This window comes from Macaca fascicularis, chromosome 1, assembly GCF_037993035.2.
Source record: "Macaca fascicularis isolate 582-1 chromosome 1, T2T-MFA8v1.1".
Lineage (NCBI taxonomy): Eukaryota > Metazoa > Chordata > Mammalia > Primates > Cercopithecidae > Macaca > Macaca fascicularis.
Window position 1 is genome coordinate 169,719,556 of NC_088375.1, and position 19,405 is coordinate 169,738,960.

General features: G+C 43.4%; 1 protein-coding gene across 8 annotated transcripts in view; it reads left to right on the forward strand.

Annotated features, from left to right (window-relative positions):
- JAK1 (Janus kinase 1) overlaps positions 1-19,405 on the forward strand; it is a 237,049-nt gene that overhangs the window by 97,384 nt on the left and 120,260 nt on the right. For 6 of the 8 annotated variants that reach the window (XM_074004749.1, XM_074004768.1, XM_074004752.1 and 3 more), the window contains exon 1: positions 9,148-9,378. The exons of 1 other annotated variant lie outside the window; for it this stretch is intronic. The gene's annotated coding sequence lies outside the window, so the exon portion shown is untranslated. Of the gene's footprint in view, positions 1-8,771; positions 8,837-9,147; positions 9,379-19,405 lie in introns of those variants that run through there. One more of the 8 variants, XM_074004765.1, reaches the window with a different exon arrangement.

The following is a 19,405-nucleotide window of genomic DNA, read 5'->3' on the forward strand; positions in this document are numbered from 1 at the left end:
CTTGATCCTTCACAGGCATTTCCCCCAATACATCTCTTGCCTGGCTAATCCTTGTCTGATGAGTTTCCAAATGGACCTGAATTAAGTATGTTCCCCAGCTACCTGCTAACTAGTTAAAGGCAGATCCATATGCCATACTATGGTAGGGAGAGTTAGTTTATATATACCTTCTTATCTAACCTTCATAATCATTTACCGAGGTAAATGGGCTAGGTAGTATGATTCCAATTTTATTTATAAGGAAACAGGATTAATTTAGGAACTTGCCTGGGATATACACTAGTAAGTGGCAGAGCTGAGCTGAAATTTAAACTTACGTTGGTATTACTCCAAAGTTACCTTAACTACTCATCTGTGGGGCAGTTAGACTGAGAGTGAAGTTGACATCTTATGAGAGTTGAAGTACCTGAGGAAGTAAAGTTGATGTTCTACAGAAGTTGGGGGAGGAAGTTCTCCAAATCAGAATCAAGTTTTTTCCTCAAGCAATGACTTTAGGATAACACCAAATATGTGATACCTATGTATTGAATTCATGACAGAGTTACCGAAGTTCTACTTTGGACAATTACCTGAAAATTTTTAGTCTAAAAAGATAATGTGGACATTTACAATTATATATACATACATGATTCATTTGCTTTTCATCCTTTTTCTTTACTGAATTGTATCTTTAGCAAATATCTGTTGAACTTTTATTATATGTCATGCATGATACCTGTAAGGTAAAATATTATGTATATTCCCTTTCCTTCCCATTACATTTAATCCGATTTTTTCTTACTGTCTGTCATTCTGAATAAGTATTTTAGACAGCCTACTGTTTGCATGGTACTAAGCAATAGAAAATGGCCTCCTTCCTGTAAGTTTAATCATTTCACCACCTGATTCAATGGGTTAGTGAGCATGTAGAGAAAGATCTGCTCAGTCAGCGTCAAAGTTTAGTTCAGCTGTAAGCTGTAAGAGGTTCAACACTTGATTTTCCTTTTCCTTTTTTTTTTTTTTTTTTTGCAAAGTGACATGAGGGAAGGGATTGTTAAACAAAGGGTGAACATTTACTTAATACTATATTTTCAATAGAAAATGACAGTCTTGATTTAAAAAAATAGCAATTTTGACACTTCAGAACATCCATTGAAATCTTATATGGTTTAAATACTGAATGTGTAAAATATTTAGGTGCATAAAAGAGAATAAAAAAATAGAATGAACATGTATGTCTTCTTCCCCACTCTTTATATGCCTTAAATCTTTGTTTTCTTTCTTCTTTCCTTCCTTCCTTCCTTCCTTCCTTCCTTCCTTCCTTCCTTCTTTGGTCTTTCTTTTTCTTTTCTTTTTTTTTGTTTTTTTGACAGAATCTTGTTCTGTTGTTCAGGCTGGAGTGCAGTGGCATAATCATGGCTCACTGTGGCCTCTACCTTCTGGGCTCAAGTAATCCTCCTGCCTCAGCCTTCTCAGTAGCTAGGGCTACAGGTGCATGCCACCAAGTCCAGCTGATTTTTAATTTTTTTTATAGAGACGAGGGTCTTCCTATATTGCCCAGGCTGGTCTTGAACTCCTGGCCTCAAGCATTCCTCCCACCTTAACCTTCAAAAGTGCTGGAGTTACAGACGTAAGCCACCACACCCAGCCTATGCAAATAATTTTTAAACAATAAATATTAAATGTTTTTTTTTTCTTTTGGAGACAGGGTCTCACTCTGTCACCCAGGCTGGAGTGCAGTGGTGGAATTGTAGCTCACGGCAGCTTTAACCTCCCAGGCTCAAGCAATCCTCCCACCTTAGCCTACTGAGCAGCTGGGACTACAGGCACAAGCCACCACACTGGGCTAATTTTTGTATTTTTTGCAGAGATGGAGTTTTGTCATGTTGCTCAGGCTGGTCTCAAACTCCTGAGCTCAAGTGGTCCACCCACCTTGACCTCCCAAAGTGCTGGGATTACAGGCATGAGCCACTGCATCCAGCCTAAACTGAATATTAAAACAACTGCTTTAGAACACAGTCACAGAAATGGGATTGAGTAAAATGGACTATATAATTTTAGATTAATTCATAGATTAATATTGGCAAGTTACTTTCTATGCAGTTTCCACAAATCTACACTGCCCTGAAAAACGTACACCACATCAGGGCTAAAACAGTGGACATTACAATTTTTCAAATAGTTTGTACCTTTAATGTTTTAAAAATGTAGCTTGTAGCTTTAATTTGAATTTTTACAATTATTAAAGAAGTTAATGATTTTCTATGTGTTTTCTCACTAGTTTCTATTTTTCTTTTAACATATCAATGTGCATGTAGAAGAGTAGGTAGGGGGAATACTATCTGTTTTTGTTCTTTGCCCACCATCTACTAGGGTCATGGTATCTTCTGTCAATGTGTAATAATGAGATCTTTAATAAAGATAGCAATATTTTATCTGTCATACTTTTTTCTTTTTCTTTTTTTTATAGATAAGGTCTTGTTCTGTTGCCTAGGCTGCAGTACAGTGGCATGGTCATGGCTCACTGCAGCCTCAACCTCCCAGCCTCAATCGATCCTCCTGCCTCAGCCTCCTGAGTGGCTGGGACTATAGGTGCATGCCATCACAATTGGCTGCTTTTTGCAGAGACACAGTTTCATCATGTTGTCCAGGTTTCTCTGTCATACTTTTTTTTTTTTTTTTTTGAGATGGAGTTTCACTCTGTTGCCCAGGCTGGAGTACAGTGGCGTGATCTTGGCTCACTGCAACCTCTGCCTCTCGAGTTCAAGCGATTCTCCTGCCTCAACCTCCTGAGTAGCTGGGATTACAGGCACGTGCCACCATGCCTAGCTAATTTTTGTATTTTTAGTAGAGATGGGTTTCACTATGTTGGCCAGGCTGGTCTCGAACTCTTGACCTCAAGTGAGGCCTTCCAGAGTGCTGAGATTACAGGCATAAGCCACCGTGCTCGGCCTTATCTGTCATACTTTTGATATGCATTTTACGGCATGTTATTTGCCCTAAAAAACTATACATGCAGAATTTTTCCATTTTCTTTTACTCAACCATGTTGAATTGTTGTGGGTTTTTGTTTGTTTGCATTGTGATGTTCTCTGTGATTCCAAAGGTAACCCCTCTCCTTAAGGTTAGATAGGCGAAAACAGCAAATATCTGTTGTGTGCCAACTATGTGCTAGGCACTATTCCGTACTGCAAACACAGAAGTGAAATAAGACAGAAAAACTCCTAGTCACGAAAATTGTTGAAAACAAGTAAATTAATAAATAATTAGAATAATGTTAGACAGTGATACAGGTTAAGAAAACAATCAGGTCAGGAGCAGTGGCTCACGCCTATAATCCCAGCACTTTTTTGGGAGACCAAGGTGGAAGGATTGCTTGCATCCAGGAATTTGAGCCCTGGGCAACATACAGAGGCCCTGTCTCTACAAAAAATAAAATTAGCTGGGTGTGTGATGTCAATCTGTGTCTCCAGCTACTTGGGAGTCTTAGGTGGGAGGATCACTTGAGCCTGGGAGGTCAAGACTGCAGTGAGTTGTAACTGTGCCACTGCACTCCAAAGCAAGACTCTGACTCAAAAAAAAAATTATTTGCATGAAAAAGTTCATTCGTTATGAAGACTTGTGTAGAAACATTGAAATATGCTTCCAAATTACAATTAAGTTTAAGGAACAGTTTACAAAGTGACATGTATGCCATGACTATATGAAAAATATGCCCCGTGGAAAAAGATAATGGGAAGAAAATATATAATATGGTGACTGATTTACATCACGTTTGCAAGATTACAGTCTAATTTTTCTCTAGATTCCAACTTTTGGAAAAAAATTTCATGACTTGTACAATGGGGTTTTAGTTTAGTTTAGTGTTGTTGGCAGACATCATTGTCTTCATCTAACATATCTTCCCATTGTTATCTAAGCAATAGCTTTTGCAGAGGAATAGACTGACAGGGACATGTTCTTTTTTTTTTTTTTTTTTTTTTTGAGACGGAGTCTCGCTCTGTCGCCCAGGCTGGAGTGCAGTGGCCGGATCTCGGCTCACTGCAAGCTCCGCCTCCTGGGTTTACGCCATTCCCCTGCCTCAGCCTCCCGAGTAGCTGGGACTACAGGCGCCCGCCACCTCACCTGGCTAGTTTTTTGTATTTTTTAATAGAGACGGGGTTTCACCGTGTTAGCCAGGATGGTCTCCATCTCCTGACCTCGTGATCCGCCCGTCTCGGCCTCCCAAAGTGCTGGGATTACAGGCTTGAGCCACCGCGCCCGGCCCTGGGACATGTTCTTTTGATGAAGATTTATGTGTGAAACTGTGTGTATGATTGACGGTTGGGTGGTTATTATTATTTTAGATAATTTTCTAATAAGAGGCTTCTACACTGCATTTGGTTTAATTAAATTTAGATGTATGTCACCAATTGCATGTTAGAAGGTTTATTTAAATTTAGATGTATGTCATGGATTGCATGTTAGAAGGAAATATTTGTATTCTTTTGTTTTACACTATTGTGTCTCTCCTATATATCATATGTATATCATATATCATGTCACTCTACCATATCATATGTATATATGTATATATACATATATCATATCATATGTATATATCATATGTATATAGACATATATCATATGTCACTCTACTATATATCATATGTCACTCTACTGAGTGACTTTTTGTTTTTTTTGAGATAGAGTCTCTCTGTCGCCTAGGCTGGAGTGCAGTGGTGTGCTTTCGGCTCACTGCAACCTCCGCCTCCCAGGTTCAAGTGGTTCTCGTGCCTCAGCCTCTCAAGTAGCTGGGATTACAGGTGCATGCCACGATGCCTGGCTAATTTTTGTATTTTTAGTAGAGACAGTTTTGCTATGTTGGCCAGGCTGGTCTTGAACTCCTGATCTTAGGTGATCCACCTGCCTTGGCCTCCCAAAGTGCTGGGACTGCAGGATTACAGGCATGAACCACTGTACCCGGCCCTTTTTGTTTTGTTTTGTTTTGTTTTTTTGAGACGGAGTTTTTCTCTTGTTGCCCAGGCTGGAGTGCAGTGGCGCGATCTTGGCTCACTTCAACCTCTGCCTTCCGGGTTCAAGCTGTTTTCCTGCCTCAGCCTCCTGAGAAGCTGGAACTACAGGTGCCCACCACCATGCCCAACTAATTTTTTGTATTTTTAGTAGAGACGTGGTTTCACCATGTTGACTAGGCTGGTTTTGAATGCCTGGCCTCAAGCAATCCACCAGTCTTGGCCTCCCAAAGTGCTAGGATTGCAGGTGTGAGCCACCGCGCCCGGCCGGGTTTTTTTTTTTTTTTTTTTTTTTTTTTGAGACAGGGTCTTACTCTGTTTCTCAGGCTCGAGTGCAGTGGCACCATCCTAGCTCACTGCAGCCTTGATCTCCTGGGCTCAAGTGATCCTTCCACCTCGACTCCTGAGTAGCTGGGACCACAAGCATGTGCCACCATGCTCAGTTATTTTTTGTATTTTTTTGTAGATATGGGGTTTTGCCATGTTGCCCAGGCTGGTCTCATTTTGAACTCCTGGACCCATTTTGAACTCCTGAACTCCCGAAATGCTGGGATTACAAGTCTGAGCCACCATGCCTGGCTCAGTGACTTTTAAAAACTTTCCTATTCTCAAACATAAAACTGAATTTCTTATCCTGCTTAGTCGGTGGCAACCAGTCGGTGGCATCCTTGGTCAGCTTGTCAACCAATTCAGAAAATTTAGGAGTCATGTGAGATTCCTCTTTCTGCCTCAGTAGCCACAACTAATCAGTTACCAAGCACTGTCCATTCTACCTCCTCAGGCTTTTTGCATCTTCCTCAGTACCCTTCCCCAGTCCACTGCCTTGGATAGGCTCTCATCCCTTGCAGCTTGCAGTTTTACGATGACATGTAATTAATCTCCTTGCCCTCCAATTCATCTTCCACATTATCCCTAGACTAGTGGTTCTCAGTGGGGTGTGATTTTGCACCCCAGGGGACATTTGGCAATGTCTGAAGACATTTTTGGAAGTCACAGCTGGGAGAGGAGGGTGGGGAGTTGCGGGGGAATGTGATGGGGGAACAAGAGGAGTTGCTACTGGCACCTAGTAGTCAGCGGTCAGAGATGCTGCTAAACATCCTACAATGCACAGGACACCTCCGCTACAACAAAGAATTTTCCAGCCCACAATGTCAGTAGTGCTGAGGTTGAGAGCACTTGCCCTAGAGTGATTCTTCTAAAACAAAAACCTTAAATCTCTCAAAAAAAACCACTATTTTTTTTAGGCAAAAGTTTTTGCATGGGGTTCATCTTTTCTCATTCCCCAGTCACACAGCATATACTTTTTTTTTTTTTTTTTTTTTTTTTTTGAGACGGAGTCTCGCTCTGTCGCCCAGGCTGGAGTGCAGTGGCCGGATCTCAGCTCACTGCAAGCTCCACCTCCGGGGTTTACGCCATTCCCCTGCCTCAGCCTCCCGAGTAGCTGGGACTACAGGTGCCTGCCACCTCGCCTGGCTAGTTTTTTGTATTTTTTAGTAAAGACGGGGTTTCACCGTGTTAGCCAGGATGGTCTCGATCTCCTGACCTTGTGATCCGCCCATCTCGGCCTCCCAAAGTGCTGGGATTACAGGCTTGAGCCACTGCGCCCGGCCTACTTATTTTTTTTTTTTTTTAAGAAATGGGGGTCTCACTCTGTTGCCCAGGCTCAAGTACAGTGGTGTGATCCTAGCTCACTGCAGCCTCAAACTCCTGGGCTCAAGCGATCCTCCAGCATCAGCCTCCCAAGTAGCCAGCACTACAGGCATGTGCCACCATGCCCAGCTAGTTTACTTTTTTTTTTTTTTTTTTTTTCTTGAGAGGGAGTCTCTCTCTATTGCCCAGGCTGGAGTGCAGTGGTGCAATCTCAGCTCACTGCAACCTCTGCTTCCTGGTTTGAAGCAATTCTCGTGCCTCAGCCTCCCAAGTAGCTGAGATTATAGGCTCCCGCCACCACACCCAGCTAATTTTTGTATTTTTAGTAGAGACGGGGTTTCGCCATGTTGGCCAGGCTGGTCTCAAACTCCTGACCTCAAGTGATCGGCCCATCTCGGCCTCCCAAAGTACTGGGATTACAGGCGCGAGCCACTGCACCTGGCCCTTTTTTTTTTTTGAGACAGGGTCTTGCTCTGTTGCCCAGGTTGGTCTCAAACTCCTGGCCTCAAGCAAACCTCTTGCCTCAGCCTCCCAAAGTGCTGAGATTACAGGCATGAGCTGCCACACCCAGCCAGCATATACTATTACTGCCTGAATATGCCGCCGCCTCCTGACTCCTGCCTCGTGTCTGCTACTTGAAGCTTCTTCTGACTTCCTCAGACTTGGCTGGGTGACTGTCTTCTGTGATCGCCGTTACAGGACCGGGAATCACACTGAATGTTACTTGCTTGTCTCTCTGACTGCACATTGAGCATTCAGAGGTCAGTAACCTAGTCTTTTTTTTTTTTTTTCTCTGAATTCTCATCACCTAGCACAATGTCTGTTACAGACGAACAGATCTAAACTGAACCCCTGATTCCACCCTGTGAACAGCCAGATTTATTCGTGGGCACAATGGGTTCACTGCTGCCTTCCTGACTTTCCTTTTTCTTTACCCTCCTCACCTGAAATGCTGTTCTTTCACGTGTCTTGTCTCCCTTCATGTCACTCTCACCTGTTCTTTATGGTCCAGCTCAATAAAAACTACTACCACTTCCTGAGCCCATGCCATGTGGGCTATATTATCATAGTTCACTTTCAGCAAAACCCCTTTAAGGAAGGCATTATCCCTATTTAATAGGTGAAGAAAATGATGCAAACAGCCCTGAGGTGTTGTTCAGAGTGTGGCAGGCGAGACAAGACTTGCACACAAACACCCACAACGCAGGCAACCCAGGTTGCCTCCCTGTCTGCTCTGATCTCCGGGTCTTCTCTGGTCCTCTTCTCTGTACTTCTGGAAGGCACTTTGGAATTCATTTTGTCTACTGCTCAACTGAGAATTGAGTCAACTGAGAACTGTTTAGGGCAACACAGGTGGTTAATGGTGGAGGCCAAACCTCAAATTCAGTAGTCTAATTCGGATGCTTGACTTTATTCCACACCCAGAATATCTTGCTCAGTTTCAGTTGCAGTAACTCAAGTGGTCAGGAACTGTCCAGCAGGATTAGTGAAGTCAGCACAGGTGGGGCAGTCTCTGTCCACAGCCCTGAAGCTGCAGAATTCTGACCGTGCACGGCCTCGGAGGATTTTCATCCAGGGATTGTCAGGGGGAAGTCGCTGGAGTGTTTTAAGCATGGGAGTGTATGAAACAGATTTGAATTTTTAAAAGTTCATTGTAGAGAATTAATTGGGGGCTGGAGTGAATGCAGTGATTTAAGAGGTGTTCGTGGTCCCTTCAGGTGAGAGATGGTGGCAGCTCGGACCATGTTGCCGGAACATAGACAAGTGAATTGACTGGAGAGATACCTAAGGAAATAAAATTGTTAGGATTTGTCCGTGGACTGCCTACGAAGTTTGAATTGTGGCTACAGTGTGACCTTGATTAACATACTTAAGACTTAATTTGTTCCTCATGGATAAAATGATACTACTACTTTGAAAGGTTATTAGTAAAAAAAATGAAAAGCGCTCTACACGCATTAGGTATTAGTGAATGTAGTTCTAACTCCTATTACACATACGCTTTTATTTTTTTTTCGTAAAGAGCTTTTAAAATACGGAATGGGTTGGATCTGCAGTAGCTTGTCGAAGCTGGGGGCTGTATTCTTAAGTTCTTTTTGGTCTAGTGCTCCACTAGCTCCCCTCCTACTCAGCTGGGGTAAGAAGCGCAGCGTACCCGGAGGAGGGGGATGCATTTCTGCATCGAGCGCACAAAGGTGTGGCGGAGGGGGCTCCAGAGCTGGGAGGGGTCAATCTACAGGCGAATCCTGTCAATTTTACTCCTCGCGCTGGCTGACCTCGCTTCCTAGATGAGTTTCTACATTCTAGAATCTAGAAGACGCGGTGAAGAGAGACGAGTGGGGGTGGCTTCGCGAGCGAAGCCGGATGGGGGCGGGGCGGCTAGGCCGGAGGCGCAGATTCTCCGCCCGGACCGCGGCCCCGCCCCGCTTTCCGGGGCTGCCGCTGGTGACGTCGCGAGGGGGCGGGCCCGGCGACCGCGGGGGTGGGGCCGGCCGCGGGGCGTGGCGGGACGGGAGGAGGTGCGTCGCTGAGCGCAGGCCGCGGCGGCCGCGGAGTATCCCGGAGCCGCAGACAGCGCGGGCCTGCGCCCTATCCTGATTGTTCTCGCCGCGACCCCTCCTCAGCCCTGGGCGCGCGCGCGCTGGGGCCCCGCGGGGCTGGGCGCCTAGCGAGCCGGCCGGTCGACCCCAACCAGCGCAGCGACCCGGCGCCGCCCGGCCCAGGGCACACGGAAGTGGTGAGTGTCACCGGGGGAGGTGGAGGAGCCGGGGCGGCCGCGGTCGAAAGGCGAGGGGCACGCAACCCGGGTTAGCCGGAGGCGCAGCCACCGCTCTCGGTCGGTCCTCACGCTGCGCGGCCCGGGCTGCTCCTGAGCGCTGCTCAGGACCCCGCGACTCGGGCGGGGAAGGCGGGGATTTCCAGCCCCGCGGAGCCGGCGGGCAGCGAGGAGGTCCCCGGGCGGGGGCCCCTGGCCGGGAGGGGAGCGGTTAAGCCAGGCTGCCCCCTCCCCCAGCGCGCACGGCAAGTTTTCACAAACAAGCCCGGAGCGCGCTGTCTGACATCCTGTTTATACCACCCCGAGATACAGGCGCGGGCTGGAGGGCTGACGTCCCTAGCTCCTTGCACCCACTTGACCGCCAGCTCCCGGCCGGGGTCGCGGCGCAGAAAGGTTTTCTTCTTCGGCCCCCGGACGGAGGCTGAGGGTCTTAGCTTTTTTCCTTCTTTGCGGTCTCAGCGAGGGAAAGTTTCTGGGATTTGGAGCTGGGTGTTGGGCGTCCGCGAACTCGGGAAACGCCCCCTCCCCTCTTGGATTCTGTTAGGAATCAGGCCTCAGGTAGCCAGCGAGAAGTGGGAAAGGTGACCCTGGGCGAGAGGACCAGGGAAGGGGAACAGTGGGAGAGAAACACCCGGGGAATTGCGAATCCCACTGGAAAGGGACTGATTAACCGAAACGGACTGGTCTCTGGCTCCCTCACTCCAACTCCATCCGCGCGCTGTCGGCGACCGGGAGCATCAGAGGACTAATAAACACTCCTCCAAAGTCACTCCCCAGGGTCCCTGGGATGTGGGCTCCTTGGATGTGTGTTTACTAAGGAACTTCTAAATAAAAGATGCGATGTTTGCCAGGTGTTTGTGCACACGTTTTTTGGAGGGTTTGCACTCCATGATTTCCTGTGTGTTCCTGGGGAAGAGGACCCCGTCCTTCCTGCCACTCTTCTTACTACGTGGCTGTGAGCTGCCTTCTGCCGCTGGTTGAGTACATCACTATACATGTCATTGACACTTTTTTCCCCGCCCCCTCGCGACGTCTCTCAGTGGTAGGAATTTACAGTGGTATAAAATTGTCATTACTTCTTTCAGGGAGTAAAACATGGGTAGTTAAATGATGAGAATAATGCAGAGACAGATGTAATCAGGGAGTGTTTGGTTTTGGCTATTTTTTTTTTTTTTTAAAGAAAAGATTTGAGTTACGTATGGGTATAGGCACAGTAGATTTTGTTGAAGATGAGCAACTTGTATTGATTGAATCTTTGTTCTTTCCTTTCCAAAACCCCATTATGTGTTGTTTCTTGATTTTGCTTTTGGTGACTGTGATGGTTTCCAAGACCAGGGAATTATTTTCGTTGAAGGATTAATGTATTCTTTTGTACTTTGTGGTGAAGATTAATGGAGACCGCCAGGGTTCCAGACATTTCTGGTACAATATGCTTTGTAATGTGGAGAAAATGTCTCCCCTGTATAGATCCAGATCACACTTAAAGATGTGGGGACATCATACTTGAATGACTTAGGCCATTATAAATAAGAATAATCATAACCTCTTCTTAATTCTGTATATCATATTAACTAACCACTTTGACCGATTTTAGTTTCTGTTAGTAGGTACAAAACTATATTTTTTTACTGCTAGGATTGCATTGTGATACTCCACACAGAATACAGCCAGTTTAAATGGTTTCCCCATTCCATACTATGCTAATTATTTACTGCCATCAGGAAATGATTGTAGAGAATGCGAGAATGCATAAATTAGATATAGGTAAAATAATTCAAATATTTCCCCAAATGTAACTACATTTCTGTTGTTGTAATTTAGGATCTTAACATGAGCTTGGCTAAAGCCTTATACTTCCGACTGAAACAAGCATTGAGAACGTGTAGGTTGATACTCGTTTGTATAGAGAGAACAAGGGAACGCTGAGGTATAACTAACTCCACAGCAAAGACCAAGATCTATGTTTTCTAATTCTCAGATTCCTCTGGTGTTTTTTCCCCCTCAAACACACATCCCATTTTGTATGTCCTTATGTCCTGATGAGATAATAGCATGCCGTTAGATTTATTGTCTGAGATGTGAATATTCATACCAAGTTTTCTTGTTCATTTTCACATTTAAAAGCATTGTTTTAAGTGGATGGGGAATTGGTTTATTAATGGAATCTCGCTGAGTACAAGTAACATTGGATGCTTTGTGATTTATTGTGGCTTAGTGGTATCTGGAACCTTGTCATAGAACAGGAGTGCTGGAAGGAACTTTGCAGATTCTTTTAGACCAGTAATTCTCAGCTGGGTACGATTTTGCACCCAAGGAGATATTTGCAGCTTCTGAAGACATTTTTGGTTGTTGCAACTTGGGGGAAGGGAGCGGTGCTACTGGTAGGCATCTAGTGGTTAGAGGCTAGGGATGCTGCTAAACATCCTATAACACACAAGACAGCCCCCCGTCCCAAACAGAGAATTATCCATCTCAGTAGTGCCCAGGTTGAGAAGTCCTGTTTTGGAATACTGAGTAAGGAGCAAGAATATCTGGGCTCTTGCGGTGGCAAATTTTTTCACTTCAGGGCACGTATTTTCTTCATTTGCAAAATGGAGTTAAAAATATTCTCCCTGGTCATCTCGCAGAGTTTTGGGGGGAGATCAGGTAAATAATGCATGGAAACTGTGACATGCTATGCAAATCATAACTAATATGAAGAGTATTTTTCATAAGTGAATCATTAGATTTACCGGTAGTTGAGGGAACCAGGGTTAAGGCAATATGTTGAGTAAAAAGCTGCCTGTGGATGGTTTGATATTATCGAATTCTTTGTTATTCATGTTTTGGGGTAAAGGTTTTTTTAGTGTACTTCGTTTTCTTATTGTCAGAACATGTACTTTTTAGCTCTATGATTTCTTTAAACAAAAACTATTTCTCCTATCGTTACAATAAGGAGAACTCACTATAGAAAAATTAGAAAATATAGGAAAGTAGAAAATAGAGGGAACAAGTCGTTCATGCTCTACTCCCTTGTCCATTTAAGCATGCTCACATCGATGCCAATTTCTTTTCTATAAGAGCAGTTAAGATTCAGAGAATTAATGATGAGAAAGGAGAGAGTAGCTGGTGACCAAGGAAGGTGTTCCTTGTTTCTGTGCCCTTCATTTCTTTCTTTTTTAATAATTACGATGTAAAGGTAAATTACATTATAGTAGGCATCAGGGACATTGGTTCATTGTTTTTATTATTTTTATTTTTAATTTTTTTTTCGAGATGGAGTCTCACTGTCACCCAGGCTGGAATGCAGTAGCACAGTCTAGGCTCACTGCAACCTCTGCCTCCCAGGTTCAAGTGATTCTCGTGCCTCAGCCTCCTGAGTAGCTGGAATTACAGGCACGTTCCACCATGCCCGGGTAATTTTTGTGTTGTTTTTTAGTAGAGATGGGGTTTTACCATGTTGACCAGGCTGGTCTCAAACTCCTGACCTCAAGTGGTCCGCCCACCTCGGCTTCCCAAAGTGAAGGGGATTATAGGCGTGAGCCACCGTGCCTGGCCTGGTTCATTGTTTTTGTACTTTCCTTGCTGCCTCCAAGCCACGTTCTCATTCAGCTTGTTTCCTCTCTGCTTCTTACTGTCTCCTGTGCTCAGCTAGGTGTGCCACTGTTGCTTCCTGTCACACAAACCCTCTGGTAACATGGGATTTCAAACAGCTGTCATGTTGAAATGACTGGGTTTCAGGGGCCGGAAACTAATTCCTGTGAGTATTCTTCCCTCTGAGGTGCACCAGCATTCTTGGCAGTTTAAGGCAACAGGAAAGCATAAAACATTAAGCTCATTTCCATGATATCTCCACTTCTGAGGGTTTATGATCTGTGATTCTTCATAGTTGGCAGTGGGCACACATTCTTTCTTGGTGCTCTATGGATAAACTGCCCAGTTCTGAGGCAAGACCTGCTTTAGAAGCGAAAGGATAATTTCTTTTAAGTCTACTCTGGCCAGAAGATAGAGCTGGCGTTTGTTGGGATATTTTTAATCTGTGGTAACTGAATTTACTTAACAGTACTACTATTCACACTAGCATTTTGTACATTCTCTTATTCATTTAGCAAATACTTGTTGAGCTCTTGCAGTGAATCTCAGAGTGAATAGACAGACAACAAAACAGGTAAAAATCTTTGTCCTCGTAGAATTTACAGTTTAGTGGAAGACCCTGAGGGCATGTTCAGTTTTGCAGTTGCAGATTGTTTACGTGTAAAAGAGCAAATCTTTGTGATTGTAGAATGTTTCCTAGAAGCCTTCATGGCACTCCTTTGAAGTCTGAGGACTAGGGAGTAGCTTCCCCTTATTTGTTGTCTTTCTTTTTTTAATATTACAGATTAATTCATTCTTTGTATGCACAGACATCTCTTTGGTACCTATTAAGTGCCTGGCAGAAGGATAAGACACAGTTTATATGGAAATAAACTTGGTATACATAGCTGTAACTCAACGTGTTATGTAGTAGCGGTCGGAATTAAGAGCTCCAGGACCCTGAAGAGAGGTAATGCCTGCTTGGAGCCCTTGTCAAATGCTTTTTTGAAGAGGCTTCATTTGAGTTGGGCCTTCAGGAGTGAGTAGGAGTTCCTTTGTTTTAGGGTGGGAAGGAAATCTAGACAGAGATACAGTGTGAGCAAAGACATAAAAGTGGGCATGTACGTGGTGTCAGTGGCAGACTTGGAAGTGGCCACTAGATTAGAGCAAAGACTGCTTGGGAGGGAGCGGTAGGAGGTAGGGCAGGACATGCAGGTTGGGTCCAGATTGTGAAGACTGTAACTCTTTCCACAAGTTTGTGAGCAGTGTTAGGTTGGGGACTGAGGCCTCTGTTGAATGAATGAGTAGGGAAGATTAGAAGCCATTTGAAATTTCCAAGTTCAAGAATAACATTATTAGCAAATGGAAGACCTGAAGCACTGAGAGTTCTATGAAGGGTCGGTTTCATCTGACCATTGTGCAACTCTCCTCCCCATCCCAGAAAACGCCCTTTATTATCTGCCATTTATCAACTATCCAGAAGACTGCTAGGAAACAAGAAAGGCTTCGAGCCAAGCAAGATGTCATGAAGTTCATCCATGCTTTCCTTACAGTGGAGTATTTGATTTGCTTTTAATTTATAAAGAATTTTTTGACAGTTTATCTAACTGGTTTTTAAGCCATTAGAAGATTAAATACAACAAATGTAAGAGACAAGAGTTGTTAAGTGGATGAATACAGGAAGACATGTTCTCAGAGGCAAGCAGTGTTAATTTTTATCTTAGAAGTGAATAAGGAGTTTCTACTGGTTTATGACAAGGAGAACCAAAACTCAAAAGTGAAACAATCTGGGGCATTTAGTGGAGGGCAAATACCATTGTCAACATGCTAGCAATTTGAGGTTGCATTGTTAATCACACCACAGTATGGTGATTGGTACTGGTAACGATCATCAAGCTATGAAGAAGAGGTCAAGTTGTTGAGCATAAATGAAGTGAAAGTTCACATCTCTAGCAGAAAAGGGCAAGTTCAGATATCTCATTTAGGGGTTAGGAGGTATGCAGGGGGGTCTGGGGACAATATAAGAAGCTACTTTCAGAGAATTTCTGTAGATAAATTCAAAGAAGAGGTTTTCTTCAGGGTGAAACACCAGTGAGGAATCTTTGCTTTAACTCAGGGAGAGTTATTTAAGAGTAATCTGCGAGAGAAGGCTGACTGTGAAACGTAAGAGGAGCTCTCTTCTTCTGCGTAGAAGACAGTAATAACTTGAATCCAGCTGTAGGAGACTAAATCACATCAATTTATGGTACCTCTGAGTAGAAAACAGACTGATTGATTGTCTTTTAGCCTTGTTTTCTGATTCTGATAGTCTGTTTTTGGAGGCTCTGGATCTACACTGTGTGGTTTGATCCTAGCTGTAAGAGATTGCGAGCAAGTTACGCCTGTTTCCTTATCCATAGAATGACAATAAAGACAGTACCTACCTCTGAGGTTGTTTAGGTACTGTCTATGAATGACTATGCTTAAGATTTTGAAATGATGCCAGCATGAGCTAAAAATGTGCTAGCTATTTTTAAATTTTATTTTATTTTGAGACAAGGTCTTGCTCTGTCACCCAGGCTGAAGTGCAGTGGTGCGGTCATAACTCAAGGCGGTGTTGACCTTCTGGGCTCAAGCAGTCCTCCCCACCTCAGCCTTCTGAGTAGCAGGAACCACAGGCAGGTGCCGCAATACTCAGCTAATTTTCAAATTTTTTTTGTAGAGAGAGGTTTCATTCTGTTACTCAGGCTGATCTCGAACTCCTGAGCTCAAGCAATCCTCCTGCCTTGGCCTCCCAAAGTTTTGGGATAATAAGCATGAACCATCATGCCTGACTTATTTTATTTTAATGAGTGGTAGATAGGCTGTATATTAAAAAAAAAAAAAAACATCTCAAATTATATTCAGAATGTTTCAACATAGTAGGGAAGATGCCACCAGTAGATACAAAACAAAGACTAACAGATATATTCTATGTTAGAAAGACTTCAATTAGCAATGAGTGAATCAAAAAAGAAGGCAGTTTCTCAAATCTAGAAGGGTTTATTACATAGACAGTGCCAAAGGTGCTAGGTAAATTAGGTTTTACTTTATTTTTAAGGAAAAATGACTAGCAAAGGTGCTTTTACTTAATTTAAAGTGCCATCCAAGGTATATAATTTGGTAGGAATGTATTCGACTTTCCGGGAAAGTTAATGTGAAGATACTGTGTTGACCTCACAGATTCAGTTTACTTAGCAAGTTGTGGGCTGTTGGCAGAGGCACCATGTATACCTGTTTGTAAAATGGTGTCTTCAGAATTGTGTGGAAATTAAGTATCTTGTAAATCAGATAGTACTCCAGGGAGTTTTGCTGGTAAGGAATTATAAGAGTTTAAAGGGACTCTGAAATATGTATTCAGTTTCTACGGAATGCCCTTTTACAGTTTCTGTTTCCATATACATATTTTGCTTTCCTAAAGCAAGATTTACCCAAAATGTAAAAGTGTACAGAAAGTTGGCCCTTCCTTCTAATCATAGATGTGTATTTTACAGTATTTTAAATGTATTTCCTGCTTGGTGATGTATATGTTGGACTGGTTTCTTGGGTCTGGGCATTATTTATACTCAAGAACAGTTGTTGCCACGTGATTGGAAAAGAGCTCTTGATGTCATTTTCATCCCATATGCTTTGACAGCAAAGGAGTTAGCTGTGTCTTCTCTTGTCTTCCCATTCTAGAATGAGAAAGACAGTAAAGCTCCCTAATTGATTTGTATGGAGGGGGAGTGGGTAGGAAAGCCCACTTCAGCTGAAAAGGCTGACCTGTAGGTATTTAAAATATAAATTTAGGTCTGTTATTTTCAGGTACACTGACTTTCAGGTAAGTCAGACTGGTCTGAATATAAAGTAGAAATAGATAAGAACCACTTGTAATGAATGCAACTTTGTTTGTTTATAATGGTGTTTTAAGGACTTAAGGGTATTGGAACTGACAACAGTTTATTCAGTTAAGCACAATTATATCTGTAGGCTTGCTCGCACAGTTAATTTGATCAAATTATAGTGAGGCTATATAATTTATAACAATTTTTTTCAATTATAATTTAAAATAATGTTTATGTTGTACTAAGAAAAGATAAAACAACTCAAGGAAAAAATAATCTACCAAATATGTATCTTCCGAGAGAAAAATCTTGCTATTAAACTAGTTTGGTGCATCACACACAGGGATGCGGACAAATGCAATTTATATTATAAAGAGGTACAATGGCCTTTTTGCCAGGTGTACCTGCAAACCCATTTTAACACTAATTCACGTAACATAGACTGAAAGGTAATATGCGTAATGTCTTAATATTCTGACTGATTTTGTTCAGTTAAAACCATTCTGTGAAACTTTAGGCAAGTCCACGAATCACAGTATATGGGTTATCTTTTTGGGAAAATCATTTGATGTATGGTGGTAACTCCAAGGAACCTCATGTTTTTACTTGTGTAGAATGACTATTCACTTGGGTTGGTTGGAAGCAGGAGGAAGTCAGAGGAAGTCATATTGGCCCAAACAAATTGTAAGCCCACTTGATGCGATTTAGGAAGCGGGCGGCCACTTACCATCTACAAGCTGGCTGAAATACAAATGCTGTTAGGTTTTCATGTTTGTTCCTTTGTTCAGCAACTCTCTGTAGCTCTCACATGTATGTGAGAACAAGACGGGCTTGGCTTCTGCCCTTAGAAAAGTACCTTGCTGGTTGAAAAAACAATTCAGCAATTGTATTACTGTTTGTTACAATGATGCTGAGTACCAGGAGAGATGTCAGAGGTGGGCTGTAAGAAAAGGGGCCTCTGCAGTACACTTTTATACATGGAAATCTGAAGGGTGAAAGAGCTGTGCTAAGAGAATGAGGAGGATTTCCAGTGAGAGGCAACAACATGTGCCAAGGACCTATGGTGGAACCAACACCCTGCAGCTGGTGCAGGGAGAACAAAGGTGGAGGCTGGTGAGGCAAGAAGGAACCTGGTCAAGCAGGGCCTTATGTACTATATTACTTTTGGGCCTTATAATGCATTAGGGGAAGTTGAAGTTTTTAAGCAGGGTAGTAACATGATGAGATTTGTGTCCCATGAAAAAACGGAAGAAGGATCCCACCCACTCACTGCTGCCCCTAGAGCACCTCTCTTTCCTCTTTCCCTTCATTCTGCTGCCAGATAAATGCCTTGAAAACCTTCACTTCCTCCCACCCACTCATTCTTTAACCCTTTGCAAACTGACTGCCACCTCCACACTCATGAGACTGCTTCCTTGAGGTCACCGGTGACCTTCTTGCTGTCACATTTTAACACCTTTTTTCTGCCCTAGTTATCTAAAACAGTTCATGCTGCTGAAAACCTCCTTCCTGGCAGATGTTCCTCAACCCTACTGCTGCCTGGCTTCTGAGACACAGTGAGGACTTCCTTTCTCTGTGTGTCTCTGTTCTCTTTTTGAGTATCTTCTCTTTCTCTCACTTCTCCTCCTCCCCCAGTGAGGATGTTTCTAAAGGTTCTGTGAATGGTAGATCTTATATGTTGCGAAAACGGTGCAGATGACCCACTTTTGCCTGAGCTCCAGTTGTCCCTTTTTATTTATATTCCTTCCTCTCTGCTCCTTACCTCCCCCAAATACTGGTTGCACAGTTTCAGACACTATTCAAGGCACTGGGGACACTGGCGAACAAGAGAGGAAAGGTCCCTGTCTTTAAGTAGCCAGCAGTCTAAGATGTTAAACACATTGATAAACAAGATAATTTCAGGTGGTGGTAAGTGCAGTAGAGAAAGTTAGCAAGGTATGGGTAGTGAATACTTAGGTTGAGGGGTTAGGAGAAGGGTTCCTGGTCTGAGAAAGTGACATTTAAACTTAGCCTTGAAGGACAAGTAATGAGTAGGAGCCAGGCAGTTCAATGATCTGTAAGAAAAATGTCCTAGGCAGAGGGGATAGCCAGTGTGGGCCCCTGCAGCGGAATGAGCTTTCCATTTCACACTGGGCTGCCTTGCTGTGTGTCCTTTGACACCTCCCATTTAACTGCTCCAAGATTGATACCATCTTTCTTTCTGAGCCATTGTCATAATAATGGATGATTTCTCTGTTTTGGGTTCATACCATCTCTATCCACTACCCTGAAAACCCTAGGCCAGCAGGGTGTGGGCCTCACAGAAAACTTTTGTGAGGGCAAAGACAGTAAACATTTTCAGCTTTGAGCACAGCGCAGTCTGTCACAAGTATTGAATCTGCAACTGTAGCACCAATGTAGACATGTAAACCAGTGAGTGTGGCTGTGCTCCAATACAACTTTATGTATGGACACTGACATTTCTGTTTTCACTTGTCACAAAATACTTTTCTTCTTTTTCCCAACCATTTAAAAATGTGTCAGCTTATTGGCTGTACAGAATGGGCAGCAGCAGGCCAGATTTGGCTCGCAGGCCAGAATCTGCTGCCCCCTGC